Here is a 24,264-nt window from a genome sequence, read left to right on the forward strand (position 1 = left end):
TACACAGGAGGGACAGAATCATTTATATATATTTAATGTTTATTTATTTTGAGAGAGAGAGAATGAGCAGAGAAGGGGCAGAGAGGGGGAGAGAAAGAATCACAAGCAGGGTCTGCATTTTAGAGCAGAGCCCAATGCGGGGCTTGAACCCATGAACTGTGAGATCATGACCTGAGCTGAAATCAAGACTTGGACACTTAACTGACTAAACCATCCAGGTGCCCCGGGGACAGAATCGTATTAGTAATTGCGCCTATATTTAATGCTGCACAATGTTTTCTCCTGTTTTACCACACAAGTATAGATACTGTCCTTTTCCTATGAAGAAGATTCTAATGCCTTCCCATTAACTCTTGTCCTTGGCATTGTTTTCCCAGAAGTGTTTATGGACTTGGGTTGATTAGACCCACGCCTGGGAGTCAGGAGTTAGAATCGTCAGAGTGAAACTATGTATTGTCTGTATACCTACCTTTGTCATATGCACACACACTCATTTACTTATTAAACTGAACATTTTTGTTGTATATTCATTAGGTAGAAGGCACTGCTTTGGGGCCATAGATATACAAATATTTCTATGTAAAAGATACATCTATATGTTTATTATGCCATAATATCACCTCTTATCCAGAGGTTGGACTGATGGCAGCCTCAACCATTCAGAACATAAGTTGGAAAAAGGCAACTACAGAGGCTTGAAGCTGCAAACTGCTGAGGACTTGATTCCGTAGGAAAGACAGAATTGCCCTCAGGCAGTGGCTCAGAACAACTGTGTGTAAGGCAGTAGATGAGAGAAGCAGGACTCACTGACCTCATGAGAAATGATAGCTGACAGCAGAGGGAGGAGACTGAAGAACTCTTGAGAGCAGAGGCATTTCTTTTGAATTCTCCCTAGTTCTTCCTTCAGCACAATGGTCCGAGGCCATTAGGAGTAAGCAACCAGAAAGGCCACAGTAACTTTTGAGTGCAGGACTGCATTAAATTGCACCACACTTGGTGTTCGTAATGGTACTAGTTAACATTTGCATAAGTTTTTTTTTTTTTTTAGCACCATTCTTTACGTTACACAGTCTTATTGAGTCAAAGGCAAACCCCCTATGACAGCATGTATCAGAATCGCCCAGAGGGTTTGTTAGAACAGATTGCTAGACCCCATCCCTAGAGTTTCTGATTCAGTAGGTCTGAGGTGGGGACCCCAAATCTGCCAAACAAATTCCCATATGTTGATAATGTTGCTGGTCCAGGGCCACCACCTTATGGGGTATGTTTGATCTCTTGTATCACTACTGTTTCTATTTTACAAGGAGAGGAAATAGTTTCAGAGATGCTAAATACTTAACCAAGGCCTCAAAGGTGGCAGAGTTTAATTTAGGTGTTCTGAGAATTAGCCACATGGTTTTTCAACCATGTGCTGTTGTCTCAGATTTTTTTTCCTTAAGTATTAAGAGAAGGTTTAGTACTTTTTATATTTTCATCAAAATGCTTAGAAGGAAAAACATTACTATTCTGGCTATTATAAAAAAGACAAGAATAGGTACTAATGGGAATATGTAGAGAAAAAAGGGAACCTTGGTGCACTGTCGGTAGGGACGTAAATTAGTCCAACCATTGTGGAAAACTGTGAAAGTTTCTCAGAAGATTTAAATAGAACTACTAGAGCTGCCTGGGTGGCTCAGTCGGTTAAGCATCTGACTTCAGCTCAGGTCATGATCTCAAGGTTCGTGGGTTCAAGCCCTGTGTCGGGCTCTGTGCTGACAGGTAGCTCAGAGCCTGGAGCCTGTCTTTGGATTCTGTGACTCCCTCTCTCTCTGATCCTTCCCTGCTCACGCTGTCTCTCTCTGACTCTCAAAAATAAATTTTAAAAAACATTAAAAAATTAATAAAATAGAACTACTAGATGATCCAGTAGTCCCATTTCTGGGTATGTACCCAAAGGAAGTAAAATCAGGATCTCGAAAAGCTATCTGCACTCCCCTATTCATTGCAGCATCATTCACAATAGCCAGGCTATGGAAACAATCTAAGTGTCAATCATTGGCTTAATGGATAAAGAAGATATGAGATGTGAGATTATGTATCTGTATATATATATTACATTTATATTATATGAGAGGAGATTTTAAATTTTCTCAACACACACACACACTCATACACACACAGATAATTGTGTGAGATGATGGATGTGTTAACTAAAATGATTGTGGTAAGCATTTCACAATATACAAGGATCAAATCATCATGTTGTATACCTTTAACTTATATAATGTTATGTGCTAGTTATATCTCAGTACAGCTGGGAAAAAATTGCTATTGTAGTTTATCAGAAAATTTAAGTATTATGGCATATATTTTTCCTTGACAGTGTTGGATGGGGTTTTTGGTATGTCCAGCCTCCATTACACTTAGGACATTTTAAACTTTATCTATTTTTGAGAAAGAGAAAGAGAGAGAGAGAGACAGAGAGAGAGAGAGGCAGAGCTAAAGAGAGGGAAAGAGAGAATCCCCATCAGGCTCTGAGCTGTCAGCAAAGAGCCTGATGCCGGGCTTGATCTCATGAATGGTGAGATGACAACCTGAGCCGAAATCAAGAATCTGATGCTCAACCAACTGAACCACCTAGGTTCCCCTACACTTAGGACATTTAAATAAATGCTAAGATGTTAAGATGAGTGGATGGAAAAGGAATATAAGGAAATCGATTTTTGGATTGACTGGGGCAGGTGCAAATCCTTTGGAAAAGAGCCATGAAAGAGCAGGAAAGCATGAGATTTCATAGACCAGAAGGAAGCTGGTATTTTAGGAACATTTCCCTGTGAAATTAACCTGCAATGCTTGTATTGACTTTGACTTGATTTTGTTCTTCTCTGAATGGTGTCTGCAATGGCATTCTACTCCCAGGCGTGGAATGTCTAAGAAAAATCTATTCTGTTCATATATATATATGCCCATTTTCCTTCTCTGTAAGTGATTTTCTGTGAGCCTCTTTGTCCCAAGTCCTTTCTGAATCAATTACAGAATTATGATGAAGCCTCCTAAGAAAGAATGTCTAAAGCCATCTCAGATAAAATTCTGGGATTTCCCATGTCCTTTCATTTCTGCAATTTCATTGCACGGAAATGACATTAGTCTCTTAGGCCATAACCAGGCTGTATCAGGATTCAGTCAGGAAAACAAAGCCACTGTGGGTATTTAAAACATGAAGAGATTTAATTGTGGTGCTTATGAAGCCATGGGAAAAGCTGGAGGAGTGGAAATTGTGGATACTACCACTAGCTCCAGGTTCACTGCCACGAATAAGTGAAGAGCCGCTCCCACCTAGAATCCCTCCCACCCACTTCAGGAAAGGTGGCCGGTGGCCTCACAGCTTCTCTCAGCAGTGAGTGGCTGAAGTGACAGAAAAGCAAAGAGGTTGTTGGAAAGGCATATCCAGGAAAGTCACATATCCATCTGCCAATACTGCCAGAGAAGGAAAGATATCTGCATCCTCTCTTCCACCTTCTGAATCTTGTGGGCATGCCATCTCTTCAGGTTTAACTTGTTTAATAGGATCCACTTTGGAAAGTAATGTTTGTGTCATTACACAGATGTGGCTGTGGTGTCTTCTTCAAATTACCAATGAGGGGTGGATCCACGGAGTGTCTCTGGAAGTGGAAGTCCTCACATCTCATTACCAAACCTCTGAAGCACGAAATCTCCCTGCATTCACAGGGTCTGGACTTGATTTTGCCTGACAGGTATTAATGACTTATTATTGACTATATTTTTATTTATAGTAAAAACCTTAATTCATGGGAATCTTGCTAAAGCACAAACTTTAATTATATTTTTCTCTCTCTGTGTGATTTGGAAAGAAGTTTTACCACTAGAAAAGCCTCAATGAAAAGTTTTCATTTTTATCCAAAAAATTAAAAAAACATACCTAATTAATATATAATCATTGTATAAGACAGGGAAAATATAATATTTTATAATATATTCTTATAAGTAGGTATGTATTTGTTTAATCTCTTTTTATTAGAAGTTTAGTAGGTTCCAGTGTTTGTTTTTGACTTTAATTACCAATGGTGATATAAATACTCTGATACATACATCCTACAACAAGCAATATCCTTGGATAAATAGCCAGAAGTAGATTTTTTAGTACCTAAAATGATGTACTTTTTGGAGATATTTAAAGCACATATTTATAAATTAACTTTCAGAAAGATTAGGACATTTTTAATCTCCTACCAGCTGTGAATGGGAGTTCCCAATTTTCTGAACCCTCATCAACATTGGTTCTTATCATATTTAAAAGAAGCTGTGCTGGGGTACCTGGGTGACTCAGTTGTTTGAGTGACTGACTCTTGATTTCAGCTCTGGTCATGATCCCATCGTCATGGGATCGAGCCCTGTGTCTGGCTCTGAGCTGAGCGTGAAGTCTGCCTAAGATTCTCTCTCTCACCTCTGCCCCTCTCCCCTGCCTCAAGCTCTCTCTATCTTTCTCTCTCAAAAAAAAAAAAAAAAGATAATTATTATTATTTTAAAAAATGTTAACTTGATAGTTAAAAGTTGTATTTAATTGTCTTAATTTGATTTTCTATGATGACTAGAGAGGTTTAACATTTGTTTATATATTCTCATCTATTAACATGTACTCTCCTAATGAAGTCATACCTTTAGCCTATTGTTTCCTATTGGGGTGTTAGACTTGAAAAATTGATTTGTAGTAGCTCTTTATATATTAAGGGCAAAATCATTTCTCTCATATATGTCAGAAAGATTTGTCTCAAATTGCTGTTTGCCTTTTTATTTTTCATCTCTTATAAAGCCTAAAGAGTTTAAAATTTTTATTTTATCAAAATTTCAATCCTTTTTAAAATGTTGTTTGCTCTTGAGGGCATGCTTTGAAAGTCTTTCATCTGATACTATATAAATATTTAATTATATTTTCCCAAGCTTTTATTTCATTTTTAAAAATATTTTTCAATGTTTATTTTTGAGAGACAGAGAGAAACAGAGCTTGAGTAGGGAATGGGCAGAGAGAGAGGGAGACACAGAATCCAAAGTAGGCTTCAGTCTCTGAGCTGTCAGCACAGAGACCAATGCAGGGCTCAAACCCACAAACTGTGAGATCATGACCTGAGCTGAAGTCCAAAGCCTACCTGACTGAGCCACCCAGACGTCCCAATTTTCCCACGCTTTCAAAGTTTCATTTTAAGTTTTTCCATCTTAATTCCATTAGGTGTGGAGAGATGAACCTAGAGTGATATTCAAAATGTTTAACAGCCAGCCTGCTATGGGTGCTGACCAATCCGAGTGAATGCCAGCCTTAAATACTGAGTATAGCCACACCGGTAACTCTTGCTGAATATTAGCCCTGGGTGAAACAGACTTTTTTTCCTCACATGGTCAGATTACCCTGACACATATCATATCTTTTCCTCATTGATTTAAAATGCCTTCTTTATCCTATATTAAATAATTTTTTTATATTTGGACTCTTTCTGAACTTCACTATGGACTTCCAGTGAAATGACTGCCTAATTCTATCTATTCCTAGTAAGGGAGCAAATTCAACACTGTTTTGATTACTGTGGCTTCAGAAAACATTTGGCTAGCTCATAGAACAAGTCTTTAATCTTCTTTTCCAATCACTGTGACTGACAGGTAAGGAAAGGTGTCACCACACTGACACCTGATCATCGAGAGACAATAGGGCTGCTGTTACTCAGTGGAGACAAGGAAGAATGTTTCACTCTCAAGTGTTCCATTGGGACATCTTTTGATGCTCTCATCCCCAATTAAAAAAAATTTTACAAAAGAAAAAAATGTCTGGGGAAATCTAAAATGTATATTGTAGTAAAAATAGATCAGAGTTACCTAGTTTCAAAGCAGAGTGCTATACCAGTCTCCTCAACGCAGAGGCATATGAAGGAACAATTCAGAAATGCCGGAAAAATTAGAATAATTTCAGAAAATAGCATTAGAAGACAATAATTCCATAAGATTTCCAGTTTTGAGTTGTAGCTCTTATATAATTTTCCTTAGGAGATTCTTTCTTTTCTTTTCTTTTTTACTTGTTAGAAGGAATTATTTATTTATTTATTTTAATAGTTTAGTGTGAAGTTGGTTTCCATATAACACCCAGTGCTCATCCCCACAAGTGCCCTCCTCCATGCCCATCACCCCCCTTTCCCTCCCCCCCCCATCTGCCCTCATTTTTTTCTTGGCATTCAAGAGCCTCTCATGGTTTGCCTTCCTCTCTCTCCCCCACTATTTTCCCCATTCTTCTCCCCCATGGTCCTCCGTTAAGTTCCTCCTAATCCTGTTAGGAGATTATTTCTAATATTTCAAAATTAGGAACATTTTGTTGGTTTTTCCATTTCCCTCTTTCAGGTTACTGCTAGTTTTTCTTGACTCATTTCCCTTTTAATAATATTAAATAATTTCATTTCCTTTTAAAAGTTATTTTGTTTTCTCCATTTCTTAGATACTACCTAGTTATTTCCTGAGCGTATGTGTGCTTCATGCCTACAAGGTTTTTTTTTTTTAATCTTTTTTTAAATTAATTTATTTCTAGGAGAGAGAGAGACAGCGTGAGCAGGGGAGGGTCAGAGAGAGAGGGAGTCACAGACTGAAACACATGCCTACAAGTTTTTATATGTGCTGTGTTAGTAATGATAGTGCTGCTTGCCATTGTCTGAGCTGTCTCATACTTTCTTTGGTCAGTAAAGCTTAATGCATATGTGAGATTAGTTATTGAAGTAATAATTAAGAACTAATGTGATTGTTATTTCTGTCACGAATGTAAATAATAATGTATCTTAATTTGGATGCAATGTTATGTAACTTTTGTTTGATAAAATATAATCTCTGGGGGCACCTAGGTGGCTCAGTTTGTTAAGTGTCCGACTTCTGCTCAGGTCATGATCTCATGGTTTCTGAGTTCGAGCCGCACATTCGGCTCTACAGAGCTCTGTCACTACAGAGCCCACTTCAGGTCCTCTGCCTCCCTCTATCTCTGCCCCTTCCCTACTTGTGCTCTCTCTCTCTCAAAAATAAATAAACATTAAAAAATATATAATGTCTGTAATACATTATTGTTCACATTTTTCATTGATGGGCATTCATTAATTTTTCAAATTAATTTTGACAGGGTCACATTTCACATATTATTTAATAATCTATATTATGAGTTTGTTTATTTGGAGAAAGCAACATTATTTTACAGTTTTATGGAGACTATTATGATGAGACTTAGCAGCAATTCAATTATATTAACAAGTATTACTGAAGTGGGTACTTCTGGGTTGTGGGAAGTTTTGTTTATCTCTGCTTACCTGCATTGAAAAATTTATTTTTTAATAACCACCTACTGGGGCGCCTGGGTGGCTTAGTCGGTTAAGCATCCGACTTTTGCTTAGGTCATGGTCTCGCGGTTCGTGGGTTCGAGCCCCACGTCCGGCTCTGTGCTGACTGCCAGCTCAGAGCCTGGAGCTTGTTTCAGAGTCTGTGACTCCCTCTCTCTCTGACCCTCCCCTGCTCATGTTGTCTCTCTATCTCTCTCCTAGAAATAAATAAAAACATTAAAAAATTATTAAAAAATATAACCACCTACTGCCTTGTTTAAAAAAATAACATTTTAAACATTGTATGTTTTTTTCGACACAGCTCAGAGGAGACCCACAATAAGAGATAAAGAAGGAAGTGTGGGATATAAGATTGTGGTTCGTAATTTGCAATTCTGCTCTTTCCCTGTTTCTTAGAGAGTTGAGAAAAAAATAATTTTTATGTTCTTCACATTTTCTTAGGAATGCATTATTTAAGCAGGTGAATAATATTTAAATTTTTAATATTTATGACCTTTTATATGAAAAAGAAATATGAGTGCTAGAGACTTTCTACCTGCAAAAAGCCTTTTCAGTTTTTCCTTACCATTTGTTTGCAATCTGAAACGAATATACTAAGCATCCATATAATTTTGCTAGAATTGCCAGAATGGATACACATACCAGAGGGTTCAAACAACAAATTTATCTTCTCACAGTTCTGGAGGCTACAAGTCTGAGATCATGGTGTTAGCTGAGTTGGATCCTTCTGAGGACCAACTTCCTGTGTCTTTACATGTTCTTCCCTTTGTCCAAATGTCCTATCAACTAGAAGGACACTAGTCATATTGGATTAGGGCCCACCCTAAGGACTTCATTTTAACTGAGTTGCCTTGTAGTTGATTCTCTCAATATGAAGTCACATTCTGAGATACAGGGGTTCTTCAACATATTAGTTTTGGGGAGGGACACAATTCAGTCCATAAGGGCAAAAATTGCCTATCTATTCAGAGGCTCTTTGGTTCTATAACCACACAGTGGCTCATGTCAGTGGTATTTAACTTTTGAGGGTTTTTTTTAACTTCTTCTGAGTTAAGGACTCCTTTGAGAATGAAAAGTAGGGCCCTTCTACAGAGAGAAATGCATATACATACTCAATTTCACATCAACTACCTCCTTACCCTACCTATGGACCCCTAGGTCCAGATGCTATTAAAACCATGAAGTCAGGGAATTCAGTGATCAAATCCATCAGATGAGTTGTCTGAAAGTCACATAATTTAGGAAGGTTCACCAGTACTAATTACAATTTTAGATCTTTCACCTAAATGTTTATAATCTATTGGCTATAAACTTGACAATTAAGGGAACTGAAAGTAGCTCCATAAAATCCCCACTGTAGCAAAATCAACTCTGAAGTGCATGCCGAGAGGTCTTCTGAATAACTGGGGCAGTTCCCTTGCTTTCCAAAGAGGTCTCCTGATACCAGATTTAAAGCACAGATCCGTAGTCAAGGAAGCCACGCCTGCTTTTAGGCCCTGGGTGTGGGCCTGTTAAAGATGAGGTGGGCTCCCCCTGCCACGTGGGGCACTTCCTGCAGAGGTGTGGTCTGGTTTTGGCTAATCAGTTGATAGAAGCATCCTAGGCTTATTGGGTTGATTTTCTCCCTGGGGACTTTTCCCATCTAGAACCTGAACTCCTCTGGAACTCGAGGCTCTAAACGAACTTAATATTACTTGAGGCTGAGTCAGATGTCCAAGAGCTAAGCCTCTCACCAGTCCCTAAAAATGAGCAGGAATACATACTTCTGGTTTTGTTATCATTTGTGAATAAAGAAAAGGGAAAAATCCAAGCCAGCATTTATAGAAATGAGTTCTATGCTAGGCATATAGAGCTTTCTATACAATGCATTGGACTTGAATGAATGTTTAGACCTATTGCAGAGAATATTTTGACAATCCTGTTTTTTTCCGGTACATTATATAAATGTATCAGTCTGAGGCCAGTTACTAGCTTTTGTGTTGTTAGCATGGCATTTTGTCAGGCTTTGTGTCAGGAAGGAAATTGATCTTTGGGTTAATTCTATTTCTGAAACATTAAGTAGTTCTTTCTAGCTTTTGTTCTGCAGTTCATTTAAATTTAAGTCCATTATCAAAACAAAATTCAAAATGCTTATTCTTGAATACTGTGAAACTGGAAATCACATAAAATTCCATATTATATATCTGCACTGAAATTCTGTACATAAGCCAAAAATATAGTGAGGGAAAAAAACTTATCTACTAAAAGTTCTTTAAGTTGTAAAATTTTAATATTTCTCATAAGTGCATTTTATTTGCTTTGTTCTTTTATTCATTTGAAAAATGCAGTTTTGAATCTATATTGTTTTTTTATTTAATTTTTTATTTATTAAAACAAATTTTTTGGTGTTTTTATTTATTATTGAGACAGAGAAACAGAGCATGAGTGGGGGAGGGGCAGAGAGCGAGGGTGACACAGAATCCGAAACAGGCTCCAGGCTCTGAGTTGTCAGCACAGAGCCAATGCGGGGCTCGATCTCACAAACTGCGAGATCATGACCTGAGCTGAAGTCGGACACTTAACCGACTGAGTCACCCAGGCGCCCCAAACCTATAATGTTACAAACGTATTTTTATTGGTAATTAACTGACATACTAAAAATTATTATTTTTAAAAAAATTTTTTTAAATGTTTTATTTATTTCTAGGAGAGAGAGAGAGAGAGAGAGAGAGACAGCGTGAGCAGGGGAGGGTCAGAGAGAGAGGGAGTCACAGACTGAAACAGGCTCCAGGCTCTGAGCTGGCAGTCAGCACAGAGCCGGATGTGGGGCCCGAACCCACAAACCGCGAGATCATGACCTGAGCGAAAGTCGGACGCTTAACCGACTAAGCCACCCGGGCGCCCCCTGACATACTAAAAATTATTAACATAATCTAATTTTACTTAAAATATTGATATGAAATAAATATATGAATATATAAAACAAACTTGTTTATTTAGTTTGAAAGAGAAGAGAGAGAGAGAGTCCATTAGCAGGGAATAGGCAGAAGGAGAGGGAGAGAGAGAATATTAAGCAGACTCCAGGGCTTACAGAGCCCTGATGTAAGACTTGATCTCATTGACCCTGAGATCATGAGCTGAGTGAAGGTCAAGAGTTGGATGCCTAATTGACTGAGGCACCCAAGCACTCCTATTTATTACTTCAAAAAATTTGTTTGTTTAAAGAAGGGAATTTAGAGATCCTATATTTTGATGAATTAAAGCGGTATCAGTATTAATATCTTAATCTCCTTTCCCAAATATGAAAACTCTTTTGATGTACCATTTAGTTTTATGTTACTTTATCGACCTTTAGTTGTCTGTACTACATACGTAAGGAAAATCATGAATATACACAACTAATGTTTTTGGGTTTTTTTCAAAAATACTCTTAAGGAAAGGTTTATGGGTTAGATATTATTTGAAATAAATCTCAAAACAAATACTAAAAAATGGTTTAAATTACTTGTAAACCATGATCAACTTTTAACCTAAGTAATGGTGATAGTATTTATAATTTTGGCTACAGATGGCAAGAAGTCCTTAGAAATGATTTTTTTACCCAACACAGATTTTATTCAGATTTCATCAGCATTTCCACACGTTCTTCTTTTTTTTTTTTTTTGGTTCCAGGAGCCAGTTCAACATACCACATTGTCTTTAGAATTCATATTATTGTATCAAATGATTTCTGTTGCTCCCATATTTTATAATAATTTCTGAACAGTAGAGATTCTGTGTGTATGTGTTTATGTATTTTTCTTGTCCTCTGTGGCAGAATGGCAAAAGCAATCTTATATGATTTGGAACCAAATTGACCTGAATTTTAGTCCTAATTTCCTACCAATTCTGGGGCATTGGTGGAGTCACCTAAACTCTCTAAACATCCATAAAATAGAAATAATAATAACAATAATATCTGTCTCATTGAGCTGGCAAGACCAAGTGTGGATATACAATGAACTGTAGCAGCGATTGTTGGTATTATTATTACTTACTGTCTAATGAAGATACTAAAGGAAGAATTATCTGGAGAGCAGATGGTCAAGGATGATTTTTAAAAATGCGAGGAGGGGGAGTGGCACAGAAAAATCACAACTTGACAAAGTCTGAAATAATCAGCAATCAATTGTTCAGTAAAATTAAGAAGCTTTTCTATTTCTTGCCAGCATATTTATATCAAAATGTGTAACATGGGGCCAGTTTTATTACTTGGCATGTTCCTGGCCATTTGTAAAGAAAATGTTCAGCAGCTGTTGATCTGGGAGGCAGATGGATGGATGACATTTATGAATTGTAGGTTTTAGATGGAGAAACTGAGGCACCAAGTGGTTGATTGTTTTTCCCAACCTTCCACATCTATGAAACATCAAATGTGAAATTACAGTTCATGAATATCTCCTGCCTTCCAGCTATGTGCTGCAGAAAGAAATTGCCAGTGGATGAGATGGTGAAAATGGGGGGCTTTCTCTCAGGGAGGCCAGCCGAAGAGTCGTGCTTTTGTGTCTGGTACAGATGGCCAACTGGTAGTGCTTACCAGGGCTTCCCTCCCCTGCAGCCACCCACCCTCAAGTGACAGCTTTTTGCATCTTCTTGTCTAATTAAACCACCAACAGAGAATGCCAGTTATCTGCTTGCATGACACTTCTGAATATTAAGTAGCTTTTGTAATTAATTATTTTTTGAAAGGCTTGATCCTCCATAATTAAATAAATCTTTGCAAATTAATAATAGGGTAGCATGGTATATGGACTGAAAACACCGTGAGCAGCTACTTGGCAGTGAGGGAAGAACTTTGCATCTAATACGGTGTATCTATTGCTCAATCCTTGATGATCTGAATGCTCCCAGACTAACGTCATGATGTGTTTCTTCTTTCTCTATATTCTCGTGCACCCAAGTGGAACCAATTGTTTGTGAACAGGGTAAGATATAAAAATGCAGATTCACTTAAATAACTTCTTGCCCAACAAGGCAGTCTGTGTCGTACATGAAAATATGCCGCAAGCAGCTGTCTGCCTCATATCACCCTCTGGGTTATGACTGTGGAGCCGTTTAGTAACTTTTGTGTCTTTTTGTGCTGGCGGCAACACTGAGACCCGATAACAGATGCTGGCAAGATCTTGAAAGCAAGGGCGTGGAAAGAATGCCTTTAATCAGGTGGTCATGTTCTTCCATGATGAGCTTGTGAGCTGTGACAGAGTTGACCTACCCCAGTGGACAATGCAATATACCCCCGCTATCTAGATGGGGAGCCTGCATTTTTGCCCTTGACAGGCTGGGCAGCTGGGGAAGCAGGAGACCCGCTGCTGGGGGATATCCTGCCTCCAGGGCCTGGCATCACGATTTTGCTTGTTCGGTGGAGGCTGTTTAAGTCTGTGGGCATCTAGGTTGTTGGCTGCCAAAGCTGGGTTGGACAGGTGTTTTGCCAGGAGCAGTAGAGGGGAGGATGACGGGTGGAGTTAGGTGAGCCAAAATGGCCCTGCTCTTTCCTTTCACCGCACCCCATTCCCTTTCCGTCCTCCTCTTTCTCTATCTCTGTCTTTCCCCTTGTCCGCTTGTCCTGCTTATGCATTTTTGTTGTAGTTGTTAGCCCGAGAATTATCTTGCTTAGATTGCAGCTGTGAGAGTAACAGGATCATACCTCAGCATTCTAAAATTTCAGATCTGGGAGGTTGTCTAGGGGGTTCTGGACCAGCCACGGAGAGTCATGAATCTTAAAGATTCTGGAAGGATTTCAGGGTTTCTCCTAGGGGCTTGACTTCTTGCTGGATGAATCTAGGAGTGCTGTAGGGCTTAGATGTAAGGGTGATGGTTCTAATGATAATTATCGTCATAATAATTAATATGTACTGTATAATGCATACTCCACGTATCTTGTCTTTTGACACTTTAGTTATACTTTTTTAAATAGGTAATATGTCTACATGATTCACAATGCAAAAATTAAAAGAGATACTTAGTAAAAATGTCCCCTCCCCCCTCCACTGAATTACCACCTGCCAAAGAAATAAATAACTGTTATCCATTTATTATATATCCTTTGTGAGGCTTTCATGCATAAGGAGGAAAATATGAACACATATATTTCCTCCCTGTTTCGTGGCATAAGCAGTAATGCATTATACATTGTCCTGCACTTCATGTGTTGTCTTTATTCAATCCTCACAGCAGTCCTATGTGGAATGAGCTGTTATTACCTGATTTTACAATTAGAATTCAGCTGTAGCTGCGTAACTTGCTTAGGGCAACATTGAGGGGTGCTGCAGCCGGGATAACCCCAACTGTCCAGCCTAATCAGCTGTGATCTTCATCCCTAGGCTGCCCTGGCCTTGCTCAGGCTGCTGGGGACTCTTCACACTTCCTGCTGATTTGCGCAGGCTCCCTGGGGGCTCAGTGTGCTGCTGCCTCCCACCCACAGACTCCAGGCAACAGTTAGAGGAATGTGGCAAAACTTACTCAGCTCTGCATCCACTGGCATTTCTTTTCGTTTTTCTTGTTTTCATGAAGTAATGATTTCTAAAAAATTGCAGTCAAATATATATAATATAAAATGAACCGTCTTAACTATTTCTAAGTATATACGTCAGTGGCATTAAGTACGTTTACATTATAGTGAAGCCAATCTCCAGAATATTAAGCTCAAACTCTATTCCTTAAACCATAACTGCCTATTCCCTGCTTCCCCAGCCCCTAGTGACCTCTATTCTACTTTTTCTATGAGTTTGACTGCTCTAGGTATCTAATATAAGCGGAAGGGTACAGCACCAAACAAAAAGGCTCCATCTCCTTCCTTCCCAGTGAGAGCTAGGCTTTGCATTAGAGGTGGGGGTTACAGTGGGAACACAGACAAATGCCTCATTCTGGTACAACTCTGTAATCCATTCTCAAACTATCTTCTCTATGTCCCTGAATATAGCCATTTAAAAAAGTGGTACTTAAAAAAATGTTTATTTATTTTTGAGAGAGAGACAGAGCATGAGTGGGAGTGGAGCAGAGAGAGAGGAGACACAGAATTCAAAGCAGGCTCCAGGCTCTGAGCTGTCAGCATAGAGCCCAACGTGAGGCTCAAACCCACAAACTGTGAGATCATGACTTGAACCAAAGTCATATATTTAACAAAATGAGCCACCCAGGCACCCCTAAAGTGGTACTCTTTTTAATCACAAGAACAAATACATGTGCAGAACAGAAGACTTGGAAAGTGAAGAAAACACACTACTATAAACATTGCAGTGCATGAGATTATAACACAGATACTGTCTTACAGTGTACTCATTGGCTTAAACGATTGTGTGATTGTCCTACACTTCTTAAATATTGCTTTATTATATAACTTTCAGTAATAATATTCATGGCATAATATGGGTGCACTATACTTCATTTAAAAATTCCTTTATTGTTAGGGCACCTGGGTGGCTCAGTCGGTTAAGCGTCTGACTTTGGCTCAGGTCATGATCTCACAGTTCATGGGTTCGAGCCCCATGTTGGGTTCTGTGCTGACAGCTCAGAGCCTGGAGCCTGCCTCAGATTCTGTGTCTCCCTCTCTCTCTGACCCTCTCCTGCTCACGCTCTCTCTCTCTCAGGGATAAATAAAACATTTAAAAAAATTCCTTTATTGTTGAAAATGTAGACGCTATCCTTTTTTGCTATTGTGACCTTTCATGAACATCTCAGTATGGGTGTATGTGAAAATGATGCTGTTTTTAAATGCTATTTTTGGAACAATGTGTAAGAAGGTCTATTTTATTATAGGCGGCCCTGACTCCACAGGGAAGTGAGTTGACAACATAGAAACAGATTTTGATAAAAGGGGGTGGAAAGAGACCACCTTCCTTTTGAATTAAGTTGAAGTGTATCTGGGCTCAGACAGTGACACCAGAGAACTCAGAACAAACTCAACAGCACTATTGCTTGGCAATAGTTTCATTTGCCAGGGTTCCAAGATGTTCAGGATACTCTTTTTTTTTTTTTTTCCCTATCTGTCCATGGTCCTGATTAGTGGGACTCTGGGCAACATCTCTCTAACAAACAGCTGTACTCTCAAAAGGTAATCTAATGCCATTGTTTATTTGTTTTGTGAACTGTTAGATGATCTGAACAGCACATTTTCTGAAGTAGTCTGTATTTCCCCAGGACATTTCTTTATTTCTTATCTTATGAACATTTCTTTAGGTCTTACTGTAGGGACAATAGCATTACAGTTAGTTATGATATTTTTAAAAATCCTATTTTCTAATGAGGATAACACCACAATTGGAATCAAATAAATCATAGATACGGTAAACAGCATGTCATTAGAAAAAGAAACATCTTTCTATAAATTTTCTAAATTTTACTTAGAGCAATCAGAGACATTCAGGAAGTGTTTCCATAGGGGTACCTGGGTGGCTCAGTCAGTTAAGCATCCAACTTCAGCTCAGGTCATGATCTCATGGTTTGTGAGTTTGATTCCCACGTTGGGCTGTGTGCTGACAGCTAGCTCAGAGTCTGGAGCTTGCTTCTAATTCTCTGTCTCCCTCTCTCTCTGCCACTCCCCTGCTCATGCTCTGACCCTCTCTCTCTCAAAAATAAAGATTAAAAAAAATCAAAAAGTGTTTCCACAAACTCAATTCATATAAAGCATGAAAGCATGGCATGTACTGTTTATTCAAAGAGCCTCACATGGACATAAAAGTATACAAATAGACTAGAAAAATGCAGTTCTAGGGGTCGCCTAGGTGGCTCAGTTGGTTAAGGTTCCTACTCTTGGTTTTGGCTCAGGTCATGATCTCATAGTTCATGAGTTCAAGCCCTGTGTTGGGCTCTGCTCTGTGGAGCCTGTTTGGGATTCTGTCTCTCTCCCTCTCTCTGCCCCTCTCCTGCTCTCTTTCTCAAAATAAATAAATAAGCATTAAAAAAAAAAAAACAACCCCATGGTTCTACAATGTAATAAATTTGGCCCACATCTAGATCTTTAAGGCTGAAGAAACTTTGAGAAAGGCCTCTCCTACCTCATTTGACAGGTAAGGAAAATGAGTCCCACAGTGTTAAGTGATTTGCTAAAGGTCCCTGTGCTTACCTTAACTTAACATGTAATTAATGACAGCTTTGCTTCCCTTTTTAGAACTCAGACATAGTAAGTAGATAGTGTGGTGGGCTTTTCAGAACCCTACTTTAGGGCAGAAACACTTATTACCTCAGCTACTAGGAATGTTGGCAGCTGGTAGCTCCCAGCTAAGTCCCCCTCTGGGAACTTGTCCTTATCTTTGGTTGCAGAAACTCTTTTTTTTAATTTTTATTTATTTATTTTTTATTTTTATTTATTTCTAGGAGAGAGAGAGAGAGACAGCGTGAGCAGGGGAGGGTCAGAGAGAGAGGGAGTCACAGACTGAAACAGGCTCCAGGCTCTGAGCTGGCAGTCAGCACAGAGCCCGACGCGGGGCTCGAACCCACGAACCGCGAGATCATGACCTAAGCGAAAGTCGGACGCTTAACAGACTAAGCCACCCAGGCGCCCCTGCAGAAACTCTTTTTACCAAAAGTCACCGTCTTATTTCAAGGGATAGCTTACATCTGAAGCTTGGGGTGTCTGGTTGATGGGGAAGTAGAAAGGCCTGGAGCCCTCAGCCCCAAATGGAGACAACTCTAAAGAGCCAGGGGGATCCAGTGAAGCCTTTGTGGCTCCATTTCTCTCTCTGCACAATTCTGCTTTCTTCCCACCTCCTACTAAATGTGCTTCAAGCAAATTTCAGTTCAGAGTTTGCTTCTCAGGGAACTGAACTGCGACATTAGACAAACCATTGGGAGATATTTTAGATCACTGAGTCTTTATTTTTACTTATTTAATTTTTAATTTGAGAGAGAGAGTGCGCACACAAGGGAGAGGGGCAAAGGGAGAGAGAGAGGGAGAGAATTCCAAACAGTCTCCACACTCTGCATGGAGCCCAACATGACCCCAGGATCATGACATGAGCTGAAATCAAGAAATCAGTTGCTCAACTGACTGAGCTACCCAGGGACCCCTGGATCATTGAGTTTTTAAAAAATATATCATGAAGTTTATGTTGATGTCTTATTTTTTAATGCTCTTTATATAGTTCCTTAGAGAGTTAAACAGTGGTATTCAAAGTGGTTCTGTTAGGGGCACCTGGGTGGCTCAGTTGGTTGAGCATCCGACTTCGGCTCAGGTCATGGGTTCGAACCCCATGTCAGGCTCTGTGCTGACAGTTAGCTCAGAGCCTGGAACCTGTTTCAGATTCTGTGTTTCCCTCTCTCTCTGACCCTCCCCTGCTCATGCTGTCTCTTTCTCTCTCTCTCTCAGAAATAAATTAAACAACAACAACAACAACATTAAATGTGGATGGGGCTCCTGGTTAAGTGTTCGACTTCAGCTCTGGTTATGATCTCACAGTTCATGAGTTCAAGCCCCATGTTCTGAGCCATCAGCACAGAGCCTGGAGACTGCTTCAGATTCTGTGTGTGTGTCTCTCTCTCTGACGTTCCCCCGCTCGCACTTTCTCTGTCTCTCTCAAAAGTAAATAAACATTAAAAAAAATAAAAAAAATTTGGAAATAGATGTATCTAATTTACTAATTTTTTTAACTCCTTCCTTTCACATCCAATATATCCAACATTTCACAGTCAAGGTTAAAGGGCGAAGAAAATTTCCCAGGTTTTATGTGGTGGAAATGAGGAAATTAAAGATATTCGTGAGCTAGTTTTAAGGAAAATAAATCTGAGTATTTAAAAGAAAAAGAAAGCATAGAGAAATAAAATAACAAATGGCCATGTACCTATTGCCCTAAATTCATATTTGGTAACAAAATATTATATTTGATTGAAATATGAAATAAAATGCTACAGACAGAGCACTGAGGATTTCTCTCTTTAAAACAATTTATTTTTTTAATTTTTTTTCTTTCATAGTTTATTGTCAAACTGGTTTCCATATAATACCCCATACTCACCCCAACAAGTGCCCTCCTCCATGCCCATCATCCCCCTTCCCCTCTCCCCTAAAAATTTTTTTAAATATTTATTTATGTTTGCGAGAGAGAGAGAAAAAAAAAATGAGAGTGAGGGAGGGGTAGAGAAAGAGGGGGCAGAAGATCCAAAGCAGGCTTTATGCTGACAGCAGTGAGCCCAATGTGGGGCTTGAGCTCATGAACTGCAAGATCATGACCTGAACTGAAGTAAGATGCTTAACTGACTGAGGCACCTAGGTGCCGTAGTGACCTGAGGATTTCTCTTAACAACATGACACGGACTCTGGTCCTTCCTGTTCTTGGTGCTTTTTTGAGTCACCAGTCACAGTGGCCAGTCTTTGATCCCAGCAACACCAAACATGTGAATGTACACAGGAGCCATGTGGAACGTCACAGGCAGCACTGAATGAGCACAGTGAAGTGAGTACCTCATCTGTGTGTGGATAGTCACCTTACTGGAGTCAGGAAGGTACAAATTGACTTCCAAAGGGTAAAACTTCAGTGAACAAACCCGTTGGGAAAATAGCTTCTCCCATAAGACAGTCAGTAGCATTTAAAAGTCTTCAAAATTTTGGGGCGCCTGGGTGGCTTAGTCTGTTAAGCGTCCGACTTTCGCTTAGGTCATGATCTCGCGATTCGTGGGTTTGAGCCCCGCGTCGGGCTCTGTGCTGACAGCTAGCTCAGAGCCTGGAGCCTGTTTCAGAGTCTGTGACTCCCTCTCTCTCTGACCCTCCCCTGCTCACGCTGTCTCTCTCTCTCTCTCTCTCTCTAGAAATAAATAAAAAAAACATTAAAAAAAAGTCATTTAAAAAAAGTCTTCAAAATTTGTGTAGATTGAATGGCTTATGTAAAGGGTTTAGAATTTGTGATGAATTCATAAAAAAAAACTTCTGACATTCCCAAACATGTTTCTCCTCCACCTTCCCTGTTCCAGCAAGTCTGCTGAGTCACATGAGTCAGAAACCTGGGAATCCCCTTGAATTCTCCTTACCTGACACACACAATTGATTTAACCTTCTAAAGGATCATTCAAACCCATTCCTTCCTCTTTTTGTTTACTTCCCCTGTCTGATTTGGAATCTCATCGGTTCTGGATTGGGTTATTATAGAAGTCTACCAGCTGGTCTTGATATCATTAATCTTCTTGCTCCCCTGCCACTACTCTACCTCACTTCCCATGTAGGATTTGCATTGCCAGCAGCATGGGTCTTCCAAAAAATGCAAATCTGGCATATCTTTCCTTTTTTAAAAAATTTTAAATGTTTATTTCTTTATGTATCTTTTTGAGAAGAGAGAAAGAGGGTCAGAGAGAGAGGGGGACAGAAGATCCAAAGCAGGCTCCATGCTGTCACCAAGAGCCCCATGCAGGACTTGAACTCAAACCCTGAGATCACAACACTAGCAGAAATGGGATGGTTAACTGACTGAACCACCCATGTGCTCCCTCCCCCACCTTAAAAGAAATTTTTTTTTGTTTATTAAATTTTGAGAGAGTGAAAGCAGGGGAGGGGGAGAGAGAGAGGGAGACACAGAATCCAAAGCAGGCTCCAGGCTCTGAGCTGTCAACACAGAGCCTGATGCGGGGTTCAAGCCATGAGCTGTGAGATCATGACCTGGGCTGAAGTCAAAGGGCCAACCGACTGAGCATCTGAGGTACCCAGTCCCTTCCCTGTTTTAAATGTTTATTTTATTTATTTTGAGAGAGAGAGAGAATCCCAAGCAGGCCCCATGCTGTTAGCACAGAGATCCATGCAGGGGCTCAATCACACAAACCATGAGATTATGACCTTAGCAAAATCAGGAATTGGATGCTTAATGGACTGAGCCACCAAGATGCCCCAGGCATACCTTTCCTTCTTAAAAAAAAAAAAAAAAACAAAACCTCATTGGCAGTTCCCCACTGCTCATAAAATAAATTCAAGCACCTTTGTGAGGCATTCAACCTTTCTCCATCTTGGCCTCTGGCTTTCAGCTTCATGCAGCACCTCTCCAGGCTTCATGATACATAGTCCAGTAATGCCATACCAACTTTATGCCCCACACCAGTATTTCCCACCTCCATGCCTTTGATCATGCCTCTTTCCTGCCTTTAAATATGATCCTTGCTCCTACTACTTCATTTGGCTAACTCCTACTCATACTTCTAGACTCCACATTCCTGTTTTCTCCTTGAGGAAATCTTAACAATTTCTTCCAGCACTGCTGTCTGTCTGTTTTTATGTCTGTCCCTCCTATTCCAGTGTGAACTCCAAATCCTATTAAACTCTGCATTCTAGCATCACACACAGTATCTGTACTTAGTCAATGCTTATAAATTTTGGTTGAGTACCAGATCAGTTTAGCTGGAAAAGACGTTGACCTACTATTCAGAACACCAGGTGGGTGACCAGACCCAAGCAATGTGTGGACCACATGTAGCTGGATAGAACATCAGTGAGACTAGCTGGGGCATCTTGAATACAGAAATGTCACCTGCAGTGGTCTTCTCTTTAAGAAAGAGGCAGAGGGCTGGGCACCAGGTATGTTTTGAGTCTTTGTTGAACTTTGAGAGCCTTATGGGCTCACATAAGCGAGATGACTGGAGTTGGGAAAGAGTGTGGACTTCATGTCATTGGACAAGTGGAAGGGAAAGGTGGAAGTGGTAGATGGGACAAGATGTCACTGGGTATTGCAGGAATGCACAAAAGCAATAGGAAATTGTGCATGGAAGGCACTGATCAGAAGACATCAGCCTCTTCCTCTTCTTCCTTTTTCTTTTCCATTCTTCTCTCGCATTCATTTCCTTTTTATTTTTCATTCTGCTTCTTCTGCCTCTTTCCTTTAGTTTTGGCAGACAAATTATATTTTATATCCTAAATGACCTTTCAAAAGCAGTATCATGCAAAGAGAAAAAAGGTGGAGAAAAATCTGTAGAAGTATAAAATAAATTTGGGCTCAAAAGGAGGGTTGAAATTAAAGAGATGACAAGTAAAATGGTTCATTCATTAAGCTGGGCATCACCAGCTTTAAAATCAGCTGTAAATCAAATACTTGCATTATGCAAGGCATATGGCCTTGGTGCATAAATCTTGTAACGTTATTGCTGCTAAAATAAAGTGCAAGCTCAAAATGCTGGGTTATGAACCAAAATAGGAAAATATATAGTGTTAGGTGATATGGCACAAAGCTTAATCTCCCTCAGCCCTGTCAGTCATGCATAAGGTATTGAATACTTTTGGTCATTTGTGGGTCAGGATTTGCATACAATATTTACGACTTCTTATGAATAGTTTGAGAAGCTCAAGATGAATAGTATGCTTCTGAGTATTTATATCACAGGTAAAAACCACCAGTGCTAGGATAAAACTACAGCAGAATTTCTCTGCTGTTGGATTTATGATATTTTTGCTTGAAGGAGTTGTTTTCTGTGCTTACTTTAAAATAGGTGCACAGGTCAACACATCATTTCAGCCTCTCTACTAGTTGTTTCTCACTGTGTGGACCTTTGACCTGCATTAGAATAACCTGAGGTGCTTGTTTTGGTGCAGATTCCTGGACTCACCCTCAGGTTGACAAGGTCAGAATACCAGGGAGTGGTTGCTAGGGCTCTGGAGTTTGGTTAGAAGACATTAGTGCCCATTGTCTGCAGCATGCTGTGTTCTCAAAGTAACGCTTGTGTCCAAGCAGCACAGACCAAAGTGATGAAACATCATGTAAACTCCCAGTCACATTGGATGGAAGATGTGGTTAACTGTCAGAGATTGCGGAATTGGGGTCAGGAATTGTAGGCAATACGGAATTGGGGTCAGAAATTGTAGGCAATACCATTCATGTTTCACACGTGGCAAAGCTGGTGAGCTTTGAAGGGCTGATTTAATGGTGGTCAAGGGCTCCTGGGTGGCAGTGGGAGACCCTTTCCTGGTGAGATGATAAAGTAGTGGTTGGAACAGTACCCATGACCTTGGAGGAGACCCTACTGGAAGGTATTAGCCACAATTGTGTCTGGCTGCATGGCTCATGCATGGGAGGTTTTCTGGAGGGTATAATCCTGACCTTGAGTAATACCACACAGGGAAGTGGTGTGTTTTTGTATGAATTGCATCCAAGCCACAGCCAAATTCATCTGCTGCTCTGTACAGCTCCTGAGCCTTCAGCCAGCCAGCCCTTCTGCCACTGCAGCAAAGCAGGCCTGCATGAAAGCTTTGGGTCCAGATGCATGGGCAGCGGGTCCACTGTATCTTAGTGCATGGAACAGAAAGTCATATCATGATCCTTCTTAATGGCTTTCAACCCATTTGATGATAGCCCAGAAATTTAAACATATTTTCCTGCCTTGATCCACTCCCACTCGGATAACCTAGCATATTGCTATATCTGTTATATTATTTCTGTCTCTAGCAATATAATTCCTAATAAAGAATGTCATTGAAAATGCACCCTCTATTTTATTTAATAGGAGCATTAGTGTTTGTGATATACTCACATGACATCTTAGAAAAGGATATTGGGTTTGTTCCAAGAATTTTTCAGGTTACTCTAACATCTGGAGTATGTGAACATTCACTACTAATTCTAAAAGCTGTTGCTTCTTTATTATACCATCCAGATTCATCATTATCAGACTGAGGGGTTATGGCTCACTTGTTTTGGCTCTGGCTACAAGGTACAACATTTACAATGCCCCTAAGGACTTGAAGATGTCACCATTCTGACCTCACAGAGAGCCTCACAGCTCTGCCCCTGCATCAGTCTAGGTTAGAACCTCCCTACAGCCCTCAGGACTGTCATGCTTATAACACATTTCTATGGATGCCAGGGGCGGGGAGTGCTGCCCACACTTAGCTGAGAGAGAGGAGAAAGAAAGACAGCAAAGGTCCTCTAACTCAGAGTTTTTGAATGTCTTACCCATTGGTTCCTGGCTTCTTTTTTGTTTGTTTGTTTATTCATTTTTTAAGAGTCCACTTATGAGTGAATCATATGACATTTGTCTTTCTCAGTCTGACTTATTTTACTTAGCATAATACCCATATTGTCATAAATGGTGTGATCTCATTCTTTTTATGGCTGCATAATATTCCAGTATGTATGTGCCACATTTTCCTTATCCATTTATCTGCGGATGGACACTTAGGTTGCTTCCACATCTTGGCTATTGTAAGCAGTGCCACAATAAACATAGCGATGCATAGATCTTTACAAATTAGTGTTTTCATTTTCTTTGGGTAAATAGTGGGAGGGAGGGGAAAGAAAGGCAGGGAGTAAAGGTCTCTAACTCAGAGTTTCTGGTAGTCTTATCCATTGATTCCTGGCTTCTTGCTTTCATCTGTGACCTTCCGGACTCTGGCTCTTGTGTGTCTAAAGCCATGGCACATACCAGTGGTTCCCAGCCTCTCTGGGATGCTCTCTCTGACCTCCTTGGGACACACTCCTTGTAAGCCTCGTCCCCTACTCTTGCCTCTCTTACCAGAGTAGCTGTCAGATCACACCTGGCAAAGCAGGCCTCTGGTAATGACTCTGCCTGGCTCTCTGGATTCTTTTTCCACCAGAATCTAGAACTTACCCGGACCTGGACCTGAGCTCTGTGTGGGCAGATACTATGTTGATCCACTGGCTTTTATATTTCCTGTGTAGCTGGTACTCAATAAATGTTGGCCAAATGTTGACTGAAGCTGTGAATAGACATTGACACTTTAAGCAGTAAATATATGGCATAGGATTGGGAACACAGAGGAAAATTATTTGAATAGAAGAACATAAAAGCTGCAGTTCTCCTTCTCATGTTCACAATAATTCCTGTAGTTCCCTCTGATATCAAGAAATCTTTCCTGTATTCTTTTCGGGTCTCAGCAATAACAGGCAAAAATTGCTTTGCCATTCCAAAATACTGACCTAATAGGACTTCTCCTCTGTAATCTGAACTATACACAGTACACAGAAGAAGGCAAAAA

General features: G+C 40.0%; 1 long non-coding RNA gene across 1 annotated transcript in view; it reads left to right on the forward strand.

The window, feature by feature from the left end:
• LOC120225447 overlaps positions 1-24,264 on the forward strand; it is a 72,272-nt gene that overhangs the window by 13,120 nt on the left and 34,888 nt on the right. The window contains exon 2 of the long non-coding RNA XR_005526811.1: positions 3,585-3,734. This is a non-coding gene — a long non-coding RNA (uncharacterized LOC120225447). The remainder of the gene's footprint in view (positions 1-3,584; positions 3,735-24,264) is intronic.

Source organism: Hyaena hyaena, unplaced genomic scaffold, assembly GCF_003009895.1.
Source record: "Hyaena hyaena isolate Hyena2069 unplaced genomic scaffold, ASM300989v1 scaffold_1410, whole genome shotgun sequence".
In the NCBI taxonomy this organism is placed as follows: domain Eukaryota; kingdom Metazoa; phylum Chordata; class Mammalia; order Carnivora; family Hyaenidae; genus Hyaena; species Hyaena hyaena.